Source organism: Tiliqua scincoides, chromosome 4, assembly GCF_035046505.1.
Source record: "Tiliqua scincoides isolate rTilSci1 chromosome 4, rTilSci1.hap2, whole genome shotgun sequence".
Lineage (NCBI taxonomy): Eukaryota > Metazoa > Chordata > Lepidosauria > Squamata > Scincidae > Tiliqua > Tiliqua scincoides.
In genome coordinates this window covers 108,681,121-108,694,867 of record NC_089824.1, presented here as the reverse complement: position 1 = coordinate 108,694,867, position 13,747 = coordinate 108,681,121, and positions in this window count along the sequence as shown.

The following is a 13,747-nucleotide window of genomic DNA, read 5'->3' as shown; positions in this document are numbered from 1 at the left end:
TTCTTCTTCTTCTTCTTCTTCTTCTTTGTAATTGTGCAGAGGTAGAGGTAGCAGACTCAAGGAGGCATCCGGCAGTGTCCCAGTTCAAGCTGTCCTCCCTGTATTTTATTTTCGACAACGTTTCTGTGTCAGCCTTCCATTCAGAGCAGAGCTCAAGCTAACTGCAGTTTTTTATTCTTAAAGCAATGGTGCTGAATAATGCCTCTCCCTTTGGTAATCTGTCACCACTCCTTGCAAAAATGTTCACTTACCACTCAGTCCTATCCCCCATCAGCAAATAGCATGCAGCATGCAGTTCTAGATCCACTATGTGCTATGGGCTGGCACCATTGCCACCAATATCCAACCCCCATCTTACCCCAACAAACCTCCCCGGTGCCCCAATGCCTGCCCCAATCCTATCCACCCCAATCCTCACCGTCCACAGTCTACCCCCTAAGCCAACTCATCTTCTCCAGTGGTGGCTGGGGACCTCATTGGTGTAACCAGACTTTCTCAGTGCCAACAAAGAGGGCTGACAAAATGCTAGTTCCATCAGTGGATGGCACCCACTGGATTGGGTTGTTGCTCACTTACACTGCTCTCACTTGACCTCCATGATACTATTGTATATTCAAATTTAAGTTGATCCCCTGCCATGCTACTGTCCTATTTGAACATTATAGAATTGCAGAGAGTCCAGTGTTCCTAATCCTGAGGAGGATCTCTCCCCAAGTTCAGCATTTGCTTGTGCAGACAAGTACTATAAATGTGGTTGGCAAGAGGGTGGGACTACGGAGTATGTTGGTTGTGCTTCCAGATTTTTTGAAATTATGGAGACTTTTGTGGTTCCATGGTGTCAAAAAATGGCTTGTGTCTCAAGTTTCTATGACTCAAGAAACACTTTCATGTGATGCTTTGACTAGAATGTGTTTGAGTATAAGATTAAAGAGTTGACATTGTCAATTTTCCCTCTGCTTCCTGTCTTTCCCCTGCTCCATCCTAGCTATCAAATTGAAACTATGAGAACCAACCAAACCCAAATGTCAAAATGGATCTCTGCTTCCCTGGAACTGGTTGGTAGATATTGTGCTCTGCTCAGGACAATGCTGAACATAACAAAATGGGCTCTGTTCCTCATGTTTTAGCATCCATTCTGAAATGAACGCACACTCTCTACAAACATTATAAAAATTTAAGTGGTGGATTGGCCAAAGATTAAACATTCCCTGGTGGGCAAGGAAGAGGGTTCAGAAATTGCATTGCTTTTTCTTATTGGTCAGTGAATGCATGGATCTGTAACAGCTAGAGCCACAGACATTGTCCAGCTTCCGGGTTACTTTGAGTACTCTTTATTGACCTACCCATTAGGAAGAAGTGTGAGCTGACCAAAGAAAACAATGGAGAAACCCTGGGTGGTGTAGTGGTGTGTCTGTGACAAGGTAGGTCCAAGACCTTCTGCGATCTGGAGCAGGGCATGAAATGCCAGTCCTCTTTAGCTAGTGGTGCACCAGCTGCTACCATTCCTCTTCTTCCATTGCCTCTGATACCTTGCTTGCTTTCAAGGAAAGCTGGGAATCCAGTCACTTAATGCCACAATGGGCTCTTACTGGCAGTGCCAGAATCTGGGCAAAGTCTGGCCAAACAGGCTATATGGCAGCCTGACACTCAATCAGATGTGCCTTGAAATCAAGACACAGTCAAAATATATAGTGAAGGCAGGGCAATGGATCCAAACCATGAATCCTGTCTCATCGACAAAGGCTGCAATTTTATCCACACTTACCTGGGAGGAAGCCTTATTGACTATAATAGAACTTACTTCTGAGTAGACACGCATAGGATTAGGCTGTAGACCAGCACAGAAGGAACTCCTCTGGTTCCCAAGCTATGAAAGTTCGTACATCAGCCTGGGTCTTTTGTGGAGACCCATACTCTGAAGGAGCTCAGGAGGAAATTTGGAGACATCCACATGGTGGGTCATCCCATCCAGGAGAGGTGCAGGATAATGGAGCTGAAAAGGAGTTCAGTGTGTGAGCACAGCTAGACTTCAGCATAAATACTGCCAGGTTGTTGTTGTTGGCAACCTTCAGTCTCGAGAGACTATGGTATCGTGCTCTGAAAGGTGTTTCTGGAACAGTGTCTAGTGTGGCTGAAAAGGTCAATTCGGGAGTGACAATCCCTTCCACACTCGGAGCAAGTGCAGTCTGTCCCTGGTCTGTCTCCCTGGCTATAGGCCTTCCTTCTTTGCCTCTTTGCCTCAGACTGTTGGCCAAGTGTCTCTTCAAACTGGGAAAGGCCATGCTGCACAGCCTGCCTCCATGCTGGCTGCTCAGAGGCCAGGGTTTCCCACTTGTTGAGGTCCACTCCTAAGGCCTTCAGATCCCTCTTGCAGATGTCCTTGTATCGCAGCTGTGGTCTACCTGTAGGGTGCTTTCCTTGCACGAGTTCTCCATAGAGGAGATCCTTTGGGATCCGGCCATCATCCATTCTCACGACATGACCAAGCCAACGCAGGCGTCTCTGTTTCAGCAGTGCATACATGCTAGGGATTCCAGCACGTTCCAGGACTGTGTTGTTAGGAACTTTGTCCTGCCAGGTGATGCTGAGAATGCGTCGGAGGCAGCGCATGTGGAAAGCGTTCAGTTTCCTCTCCTGTTGTGAGCGAAGAGTCCATGACTCGCTGCAGTACAGAAGTGTACTCAGGACGCAAGCTCTGTAGATCTGGATCTTGGTATGTTCCGTCAGCTTCTTGTTGGACCAGACTCTACCAGAAGTTAATCAAATCTCACCCAGAAGGAAGGTACGTACTTTTGAGAGCACCATTTTACTGAGAAGTTGCATTGGTTCACACATGTACATTCCTTGCTTTTTCTGCACTTGATGATCGCATGCTTAGGGCTGGTTCACACATGCACATACATAAAGTTATATATGTATTTAATGCATTTATATTGTTTTAAAATTATTTTGGTTTATTTTTTATTCAATTTCTGCCCTGCTTTTCTTCATCATGGAACTCAAGGCAGCACACACAAGGTTCCCAGGTCATCCTGGGCACAGACCAGACTCAGAACCACTTAGCTTTAGCAAGATTGCTGCCATGTGACTTCAGACCATGCCCTGCTTGTGCGAGTGGAACAGGCAATCACAGGTATCGCACTTCAAGTGGAATGCTCATTTTGCCTGTCATCTCAAATGCAGTATTTTTTTTTTTTAAAGTCAGTTCATACATTTGGCTGCAACAGGTCTTGAAATATACAGTTGTCAAGTATAGAGAGATGAAGTAATGCACGTGCATATATGACCCAGGTCTTGATGATTGGTTGCTGAATGTGTGAAGTGAGATTAAAGTTCTGCCTGTGGTGTTAGATCTGTGATGGCCCATTCTGACACTCAGATCAACCCTTTATGATTGAGTCATGCAGGGATGAACATTCATGTGTGAATCAACCCAATTTCTCCTTTATTACTGAAAGAGCGAAGATGAAATGATTCTCTGTTCTCCAGCATTTCCTCAGCCATGCAATATAGGAACCCGTTCTTGGAAGGGTCCCCTTTTTGGATTTATGAAAAAGGTGGCAGAAGAGCTTTTGTTTCTGCATTGAAGGATTTATGCCTGGCCTGATGTCCCAACTAGCTGCGCTGCTGAAATGAATCCTCTTCAGTCTATTTACTTGATATTTACCAAAGTCTGCAATCAACAAGAAAACACATCTCAGCAGCTCGCCTGGCAAGAGAAAGAATTGAGGCAGCACCAGAGCTGTCATATTTATTTCGGTGGCAAAGCAGGTCAGGAAAATTGATAAAATTAATCATACAAACTAGCAGGCACCAGGAGTGAAGGAGCGGGAGACAGAGGGGAAAAGCGAGAGTTTGCTGCACCTGCCTTTATTTCTTTTAATGGATTTTCTTGCAATGTAGCTGATACAATCCTAGCGACAGACATTATTTCATAAGTAGGGGTGTATGTGCATGTGCGTGCATGCTTTAAGGGAGGAGTTTGCAGGTGAAAATAAAACATTTTGGTTTGCTCTGTCCATGGTCTTAGAATAAAATGAATAGTTGAAAAAGGCTTCTCAAGGACACCCCCAAATGAACAAACTGGGCTGCCCTGGAACCAAAAGACAAAATCTGTTCCCATGTACCCTTGCTGATTTGATATCTCCTACCCAACAATTTCCGCTAATTCCTCAAGAAATGTATTAAAGTTGCCCTGTTTCATTAAGATAATCAATTACAGCTGTTTACATCAATTAACAGATGCACTCCCAATTATATTTATGGAGCAGTAGATATTAATCCTCTAAAAATACACATACTTACCCCATTGCTCCTTATAATGATCTCTCCCATACATGGTACTCCAGGTGGCAGTTGACAGGGCAGGTGCACTAGGAATTGTGCCAGCCAGGAAACAGATCAGATGATGAGAGCTAAGCAAGAGTAGATGCATCCCCCCATCAAAAGAAGGAACTATTTTGTTGGAAATCTTGGTTGCAGAATCACACTTAAGTCTTCAGCTCCATTACTAACTTTTAAAGTAACTGTCAGGGGTGCCAAGAAAGAGATCTAAGAGCCCTGCGCATCATCAGGGTGCCCACTCATATAGGAGCAGCAGCCTGCGTAGGGCCTCCAGACCCCCACAGCTTATCTCCACAGGGTTTTCTTTGTCTTCCTCTCTGGGGCTACAGAGCAGAGGCAAGGAGGGGGTTTACAACCTCTCTTCTGGCTAGTTTCCAGCCCTCAGTAAGTCCTTAATGCTCCATAAACCTCCGGATCGCCAAAGGATCTCTTTAGGCTGGTGCAAGTCCGAGGAGACAAAGGCACACTCTGAAGGGGACGGCATGCGTCGCAGGTCATCCATGCCAGGTACCACCCCTTCCCACATCCCCGTGTTATGCCCACCCCTAACCCTCCAACTCACCACTGTTGGTGGGCTTTTATTTTCCTGCCTCTGTGTACAGGGCCTCCACGGCCTCTCCAGCAGCAGTCTGAAAGTGCACAACTATGCACACTTCCAGATTGCAACAGCTGGAAAGTGAACACTAGTTCAGCTGCTGGCGGATAAGACTGGGCCATCAGCTTTCCAGTGCAATTCTTTACATGTTTAAAGTAAAGCTCGTGCAATTCAGTGAGACTAATGGCACAATTCATTAGTGTCCCGCTGTCATAAATTTGCTCACCGTGATGCTCAGAGTGTGCTGCTGGCAGCTTTTTTTGAGCCATCATGGCAAAGTGGTGGTAGTATCAACTGGCCCACTACCATAGTTGGCAATATGCTCCAGTGCAGGTAAGTCATTGGGGGGTGGGCAGAGGGCAGGAAGGGAGTGTAATGGAGTGGGGAAGGGAGGAACAGGGCCTAGCTCAGGGCCGCTGGGAAGGGTGGGCAGGGGGCAATGGTGTCACTAATATGCTATGCTGACTTTGCCTTGGCCCCTTGGGTCTGCTCAGACTTGTGCCAGCCAAAGAGCTAACACATGTCCAAGTAGACCCATAGGGTGTCATGGGCCTTATCCAGGTGTAAGGAAACAAAAGCTCCTTACCTCAGCTTCAAAGTTTCAAAACTATAGCCCCAAGTCCTGCTTGCCACCCGCTATAGCTACAGATTTTAATAACTTCCCCTTTCCCATTTTTCCCCCCTGGTGCTATGCTCCACTGAACTACATTGGCAACATGTTTGTATTATACAGTACAATGAAGTTAATGGAGATGGTTGCTTTGGCCACTGTTTCTGTTTCATTTGCCAAGATCAGCTTAGGACAATGGAGTCCCTAGTCAGTCGTATTCTCCATACCTTGTATTGGCAACCTTCAGTCTCGAAAGACTATGGTAGCTACAATATAGGTGAGGGAAACCAGAGAGAAGCCAGTTTCTTTGTGAGATTAGTGTGAACCACACATCAGAGCAGTCCAAGATACTCGTCTCATTTTAAATTGGTTTTTAAAATTTGTCATCTTAAGGACAGGGGAAGGAATGGCAAAATCGATTGTATTGTTGATTAAATTACTTTTGTTTATACATAAAAGCCAAGACTGTGCCAACAGTCAGGGCAGAACTTCCATTGAAACGCAGAGCTATTTTACACCAGTTTAGCAAAGAATCTTGAGAATCATAGCGCAATGAGATGCTGGAAATTCTCCATTAGAGAGCAGATTGCTAACCTCCTCCAGAACTGTGATTTCCCAGAGAAGGCAAATCACTATTAAATATGTCTGTTGAGAAAAGGATGTAACCTAGCCAAGGGCGGACCATTCCTGAAGCCTTTCTTTGTGAACCAACATGCATCTCCAGTTCAAAATTTGAATGTCTTGCTCCCAGATAAAGGAACAAATGTCCCCTTACCCAGAGGAGACCTCCACAAGAGCAGGGTGTGCAGTGGTACCCATTTTGCTGTTTCTGAATCAGTAGGGGTGGGGAGAACAGATTAAGTTGTTAGCAGCACAGGAAATACACAACTGTCACCCTTTTCACTGCCCCTTTTATAACTATAGAATTATAAACAACTTGGGGCGCAATCCTAACCGGCAGTTATGTTGGCATAGGAGGCCCTGGAGGGTCGCAAACGTGCCGTAAAACACGTTTGCGCCTCTGTGGGTGGGAGGCGCATTGGCGCATTTAGATGCGCCAATGTGCGGAGGCAGGCAGAAGCCTTAGCTGAGGCTCCTGCGCTGACACAAGCAGCAAAGGTAGTCTTGGGGGGCGGGTGGGGACGTTTCTGGGCCGGGGGAGGACAGGCGATGGGTGGCCCTGGGGGCAGGCATGTGGGGAGCCGGGGGCAGGGCTGGGACCCAGCGGTTATGCCGGATCCCAACCCCTGTCCCTGGAGAGAACGGAGAGGCTTCCAGCTGCTCCGCTCTCCTCGGACTTGCGCCACTTCCAGAGGTGGCGCAGGTCCTAGGAGACCCATTGGGGCGCGCATCCCTTACCCAGGGGTAAGTGGAAGAGCTTCCCCTTGCCCGTCGCTGAGCCGCTGCACCCAACAAACCTGCGTTGGATGCAGCGTAAGCCTCCTGGCTTGCCTGCTCCAGCGCAGGTTTGGATTGCGCCCTTATTTGCACATTGTGCACAAACTTGCCAGTGCTGGAGCTCTCACCCTGGCCCATTTAAACAAAAAAAATGAACTGCTTTGTAGGACACTTATCTCCTCAATTGTTTTTAAGGACCCTCCACCACTGGTGCCAAATTCTGATCGTATCACCTCAAGTGTGGAAAAGGGCATTTTTTTAATTGTGTGAAAAGGCAGTAAAGTGTGTGTAGGGATGCAGGTGAGAGAATCTCTGAAGAGACTTTGAAAGGAACAGTCAAATATGGTGCTAACTCCTGTCTCAAGTGGTTTTGCAAATTGCCCTGTGTTGGCCTCATGCACTCATGCCACTGCAGTGCTTGTTTGTTTGTTTCAGGGTGCAAGCATAACTCATAGATGGGCTGGCACAAGTTCCTTGCCCTGGAACTTGTGCCAGTGCCTTGTGCCACATTTGCACCACTGTGCAAGGACAGAGACTGGTGCATGGATGTTCATTGGCCCCAGAGGCCAACGCAGGCCCCACAGCACCAGTAAGGCTGTGCTGGCCAAGGCAGGCCGGTGTGGGGGCTTGAGAAGGATGGGGGGGCAGGAAGGAGGCATTCCAGGGCAGGGAGGATGGGCACCGGACATGTGGGCAGGCCGTGGCTGAGTGAGGGGTGGGTTCAGGATCTGGCACTTGTGTCAGGTCCTAACCCCAGTTCCAGGTGACCCGGAGCAGCTCCGTGTAGCCCCATTGAGGCTGCTGCGGCATTACCTGGGGTAAGGGGAATGAATTGCCCTGGGTTGAGCTGCTGGCAGTCCCAACCCTGCTCTGGATGTAGTGCAGGCCAGTTGGCCTGCCTGTTCCATAGCAGGTGCTGTAAGATACCTGGGCTTTCAGCTTTTCACTCTCAAGGTGGCTTATAATACATAGCAATAAAAACCACAGTGACAGTGAAAGAGATAAAACCACATGCATCATGTGTACACACACAAAATGAACAGCAGCAATATAAAAAGCAAGAAAAACCCAGAAGCAGTAACACTAACATACAAACTTTGAAAATAGAATGCAGAGAACAAAAAAAGATTGTTCCTTGGGTGTCAGGGAAAATAAAATGTGTTTGAACTGGTGGCTAAAAGCTCACAATGGTGGTGTTTGGTACTCATATCTAGAAAGGATATACCACAAATAGGGGAAGAGCCATGACTCAGTGGTGGAATACATGCTTTGCATATAGGCATGGCCAGGTAGGGCAGAGAAAAATTCCTCTGACACCCTAGAGAGTCACTGTCAGTCTGCGTTGGAGCTGAGCTAGAGGGACTGATGGTCTGTCTCAGTATAAAGTGACTTCCTTATGAGAAGGTCTTTTCTCTGGCTTCTCCTTCCTAATCTCTGACAATAGGGGGATCTAGAGAAGAGACTTGGAAAGCATCCTTCAAATGCAGGCAGATTCACGTGTTGGAAATACCCCAGCTCCAAAAGGACAAAAACAGCACTTTGCCCCAAAGCAGACTGGAAGCCAGTGAAAATCTTATAAAATGTAATTTGTTCCAACCAGCAGTTTGGTTGAGAGACTTGCTGCCCATATTCTGCACCAATTGATGTTTCTGAACCATCTTCAAACGCATTACAGCAATCCAGCCTAGATGTTCCCAGGCCATGGATAACTGTGATAAGATTGTTGTTCCAGGAAGTGCTCCAGTTGTCCCAGGAACCTGAGCAGGAGGGTGATGTTTGGCGTTTCAGACACCACATGGACATCCAAAGTACGGGTTGCCTCTGAGGGCCCCTCCAAGTGGTGTACCTGCTCCTTAAGGGGTCGTGGAGCTCCATTCCATACAAGCTGAACATCACTGAGTCACTTGCACAAATCACTAAAAAGCACCCTCTTGTCTGGCTTAAACTTCCATTTATTGTTTATAGAGTTTATTTATTAATCCTTTTATTATGAATCTTGCTGACCCAAGACACCTGCTTAGCACATCCATGCTGCTCCTGAGACAGAGGAAAAAGAGAAACAGAGCTGGCTGTCACCCGCATATTGATTGCACCTCGCTTCAGTTCTGCACACAGCCCCTTCAAATGGCTTCATGTAGATGTCAAGGCAGCATGGGAGAGAAAATAGAACCTCTGTGGCTTTCTCTAAGTCAAGTAATATTGAGGAAAGTATCACCTTCTGGAGGCGGGCCATCAGGGAGGAGCAGGACCACCGAAGTTTGCTACCTCCAATATCTAGAGAAATATGAGGTGAACCTGGGGGTGCCCTCTCAGGCAACTGAGGAATTTTGAAAGAACCTAGAATACTTTTGATCATGCTAGTGAAATTAAGAACATAAGACCTCCCCGCTGGATCAGGCCATAAGCCCATTTAGTACAGCTTCCTGTATCTCACAATGGCCCACCAAATGCCCCAGGGAGCACACAAGACCTGCATCCTGGTGCCCTCCCTTGCATCTGGCATTCTGACATAGCCCATTTCTAAAATCAGGAGGTTGCACATACACATCATACACAAAACCCGTGATGAATTTTCCTCCAGAAATTTGTCCAATTCCCAATTTCTCTGAGGGTTTTGCATCTCTCTAGCTTGCCAGAAAATTTTATGTAAAATTCCCTTTTGCTGCTGCAACCTGGTTCCTTTTTGCAAATGCATGCATTTGGCAGAAGTCTTTTTTTTTCAACACCAGGATGGGATCCTCCTTTCCATTTGAAATAAAGTCCCAGGCTACAATTCAGTGCACCATTATTTAAGGATAACTCCCTTGGAAAGCAGTGGGTCTACTTCTGAGTAAAAAGGGTTGCAAATATATGCAGCTGCATCTCTCTGCTGTGAATTGAATTGCACACTCCCAGTTATGTGTTTTGGGTTGTATGTAGAGCTTCTGGCTTAACACACCAGACACCTTAAAGGTGGATTTGATTCATGGTTCAACCTTTTTCACTTGCATATCCCTTGGCAGCCCATTTCCATAAATTGTACCCTTCATATTAGCAAAATGTCTGTAATAATACAAGCCCGCATCTCCTCCATATGAAAGCCCAGACTTCATGTATTCATCACATATTTTCTCTTTTCATCTGTTTGAAGAACAGAAGACTCTGCCTTTGCACTGTTTTGCACCAGAAGTGCGCTGAGAAATTCTGGCTGATTGATCACTTTCCATATTATGTTTCAGCTTTTTTACTGTGTTGGTTTTCAATCACTGGTTCATACATGAATTGATGACCAAAAACTAGCTATTGGTGGGGCTTTCACAGCCAACTAGCTACCTCCCTTCCTGCCTTGCTGGTCCTTGCTAGGCATTCTGGAGCGTGACCTGCCTTTTTCTGCCATTATTCCATTCTTTTTCAAGTACCCTAAAGGTGTCCCTGGGTGGTGTTCGGTGTCCCTGGGAGGACATGAATACCAGGCTGGGAACCACTGTTTTACTGGTATGTAGTTTACAGTGCACTTACTCTGATAGTGTTTACAAAAAGGTGGTGAAGACCAGAATTTAAAAAGAATAAAAATGTATCTTATGATCTTTTACTATGTTTTTAATAAATTAGAGACTACAGTTCTTAGGTAAGAATTAGTGGTAGGTTATTTTTTAGTATCTGGCCTTGGGTAAAATCAGACAAAACTATAGTTAGGCACCCCCCTATGTTTAACCCCAACTTATCCGAGGGCCATAGAAAATTCCATTAATGTTGGCTCAAAACCTGCCCTCGACTTATCTGTGGGATCGACTTATAGGCGAGTGTCTGCGGTGATTTGGCTTTTGGAATGAAGAATCAGAGGAAAGTAGCATTTTAAGGGAAGGCACTTTCATGAGCATTAAGTAATATATTAGCATATCATTGAATCATTTAGGTATGAACCTAAATTTATCCCTCTGCTGTCAGAACAACACCAACAAAAGTCAAGATACATTGTTCAAATCACTGAACAACATGGGAGAATAGGTTGAAACAATTTGAAGTCCAGAGATAACTGCAGTGTGGATAGCTCTTGGTCACTCTAACAAAAGAAGAAAACTGAAAATACATTTTAAAAGAAATGAAAACCAGAACTACCAAGGCGAACTCCTAGACCAATTTTGGGGAGGTGGTGTTTGATAATCTCCACCTATCTCATATCAATTCTCAGGATGATTGGTCAAGCAGTGTTGTTTTTATGAACAAAATAAGTTAGACCCCAGGCTGCTCTCATCAGTATCAGCAGCAGTCATATTTGTTGAGGGCAAACAAGTCCACAACTCCCCCAGACACCCAAGTGTGGCATAAGAATGCCAGTACAATCGGCCATTGAAGACAACAGGGTTTTAAAGGTGAATGACTCAACAACTTCTTGATGGATTATCTTCAAAAGAACATGTCTCCAAACCAACATGCATTTTTGAAAACAATTTCAGTTATTCTTGATGAAAAATCTTTGCAGCTATTAGATGGAGGTAGGATTCAGCTAAGAAAGTAAAATGTTGTATCCTTCTAATTTCTCAATGAGACAAAATCTCTCTCATTTCTCAAAGGATTGGCATCAAATTTGGAGGGGTTGTGGGGTCTGTGTGAATTGCAGGACAATTGGATGGAGAATTTTGGATATTATGACTGATAAAATGCTCAGAGCTTACCATGGCGGGATGCTCTTGGTCCATCTGACCTGATAATACAGATGCTTCACTGCCTGGCCTTGTCTTCTAGTACTTGGTCCTTTTATAATGGAGGTGAAGTAAGAAAGGACCACTGCAGAAAGATGGCTCAGCTGCTTTTAGGATGTGGGGAACATAGAAGCCTTTTTGGGGGGAGGAGGGCTAAATAGTTTAGAAGCTGAGAAAAATTGGCAAAAATGAGGGAGACGCAAGGATTTTTGCCCCAATATTGTCTCTGGTGCTCTGCACAGGAGGTATGTAGATGGATCAGCATGGATGATATATCTGCTAGCCCCACCAAATCACAATGGGTAAGAGTGTGTGCAAGCATGACTCCCCCATCCCAGCATGTCATATTTCCTTTATGTAATTGCATGGGGGTGCATGGGGGATGATTGAAATATTACATGCGATGGGGAAGTTGAATGAACTGCCCCCATGCAATGATGTGGAGAAACTTCAGCATGTCGAAAGGGTAGGAGAGATGGGTGCCCCACACTCTTCCACAGGATTCCAAGGAGCTGAACAAGCCAAATGATCACTTCCATGTCCTACAGTGCTCCCCCTCTCCAGCAGCAGCAGCAGCAATGGTACCCACTGGAGAAGGTGCTGCAGTGTGGAAGGGTTCCAAAAATACTTCAACATTCAAGGTATATTAGCAGCATTCCTTCTAGGAGTTTTAATGCGAAATGAAGCTCTGCTGAAGTATCCCTAGGAGGTTTTCTGGGACATGAAAACAATTTTGATTTTTGTTTTGTTCTTCTTTTGTGCCTAAATTCCAGCATAGATTGCAGGAATCAGAGGCTGCAATCCTAACCACACTTTCCTGAGAGTAAGCCCCATTGAGCAAAATGGGACTTACTTCTGAGTAGACCTGGTTAGGCTTGTGCCCAGAATGGCCCCTCTCAGGGCCTCCAAGGTAGGCAGAGGGGAACAAAACTCCTCCACTCTGCTGCACTGGAGTCCTCTGGGTGTTGCCACTGTGTGTGCACCAGAAAACAGCCAGTTTAGAGCCTGCTCACAGAATGCTTCTGCGCCCACCCAAAGACATGATTCTCGCTCAGATCTGAGTGGGGAAAACTCCACCTGGTCTTTAATGTTGACGAGATTAGCAAAAACTTTGGGTGGTGAGGGGGAAACATGCCTGGGTTCTTAGAAAACTTGTCTCTCCAAAACAAGTGTTTCCATTTTCTGGTTGGTGCAACGTTTGGTGCAGAGAGGTTTCTTTCAGAACTGCTCTGAAATCAAGCAGGTCCTGTAAGGGTACCTTTGATTTGTGTGAAATGCCAACACAAACACACACATACATCCCTGCTATGCCCTCTGGCACCCTTAAGGCTAAACTAATGCAAATATGCTTTATTAGGGAGCATCTCAGCAGGTGATTCACACATTAACTAGGATAGCTGTGGAAGCCACAAGAGTGAACACATTTTACAAAAGAAAGCCCTTTATAAGATCTTGCTGACAAGCACTATTAAATATTCATTCTATAGACTGTGGAGACATCATTATACGCACACATTCAGCCCCTCTCCTTCCTGATGCCACAAGATTTGGCATTTGTTTTACACAGCGGGCGCGAGACAAAGGGGTCTCATAGGACCTCCCATGTCCTTTTTTGTAACAGGTCCAAAGACCCTGGGACTGAAAATGAGAATCTCGACCTGAGTTGTTGGCTTCTCAGAAAAAGAGCAGCTTTAACTATGTGGGCAGAGCCACAGCACCACACTCCTGTCTTGCATCTTTGATCCTGCACCTGGTGAAAGACAATGGGGCTTGTGGACATGCCAGGGCTTGGTGGATTGTGCCCAGTCTCATATGAAAGTCACCAGATTTCAGGTTAATCTGAAACTCCAGGGATTTAATCTCCTTTTTCTACAGGTCTCTAGGAGAAAGGGAAACATTTTACAGTGAAGGACCAGAAACAAGTGGGGGGGGGGAGGCTCTTTTTTGTTTAGCACCAGGCGCAGCGAGGCCAGTAGGTGCAATTCTCTGCCTCCACCAGGCCCCACCTACCATATCGAGCTTCAGCTCGAACTATGAAATACTACCCCTTCGTCACCAGGTTCCACCCCCTCTGGCTCAGGGTCAACTGCTATGCTACTGCATTGTCCCAAGGCTGTA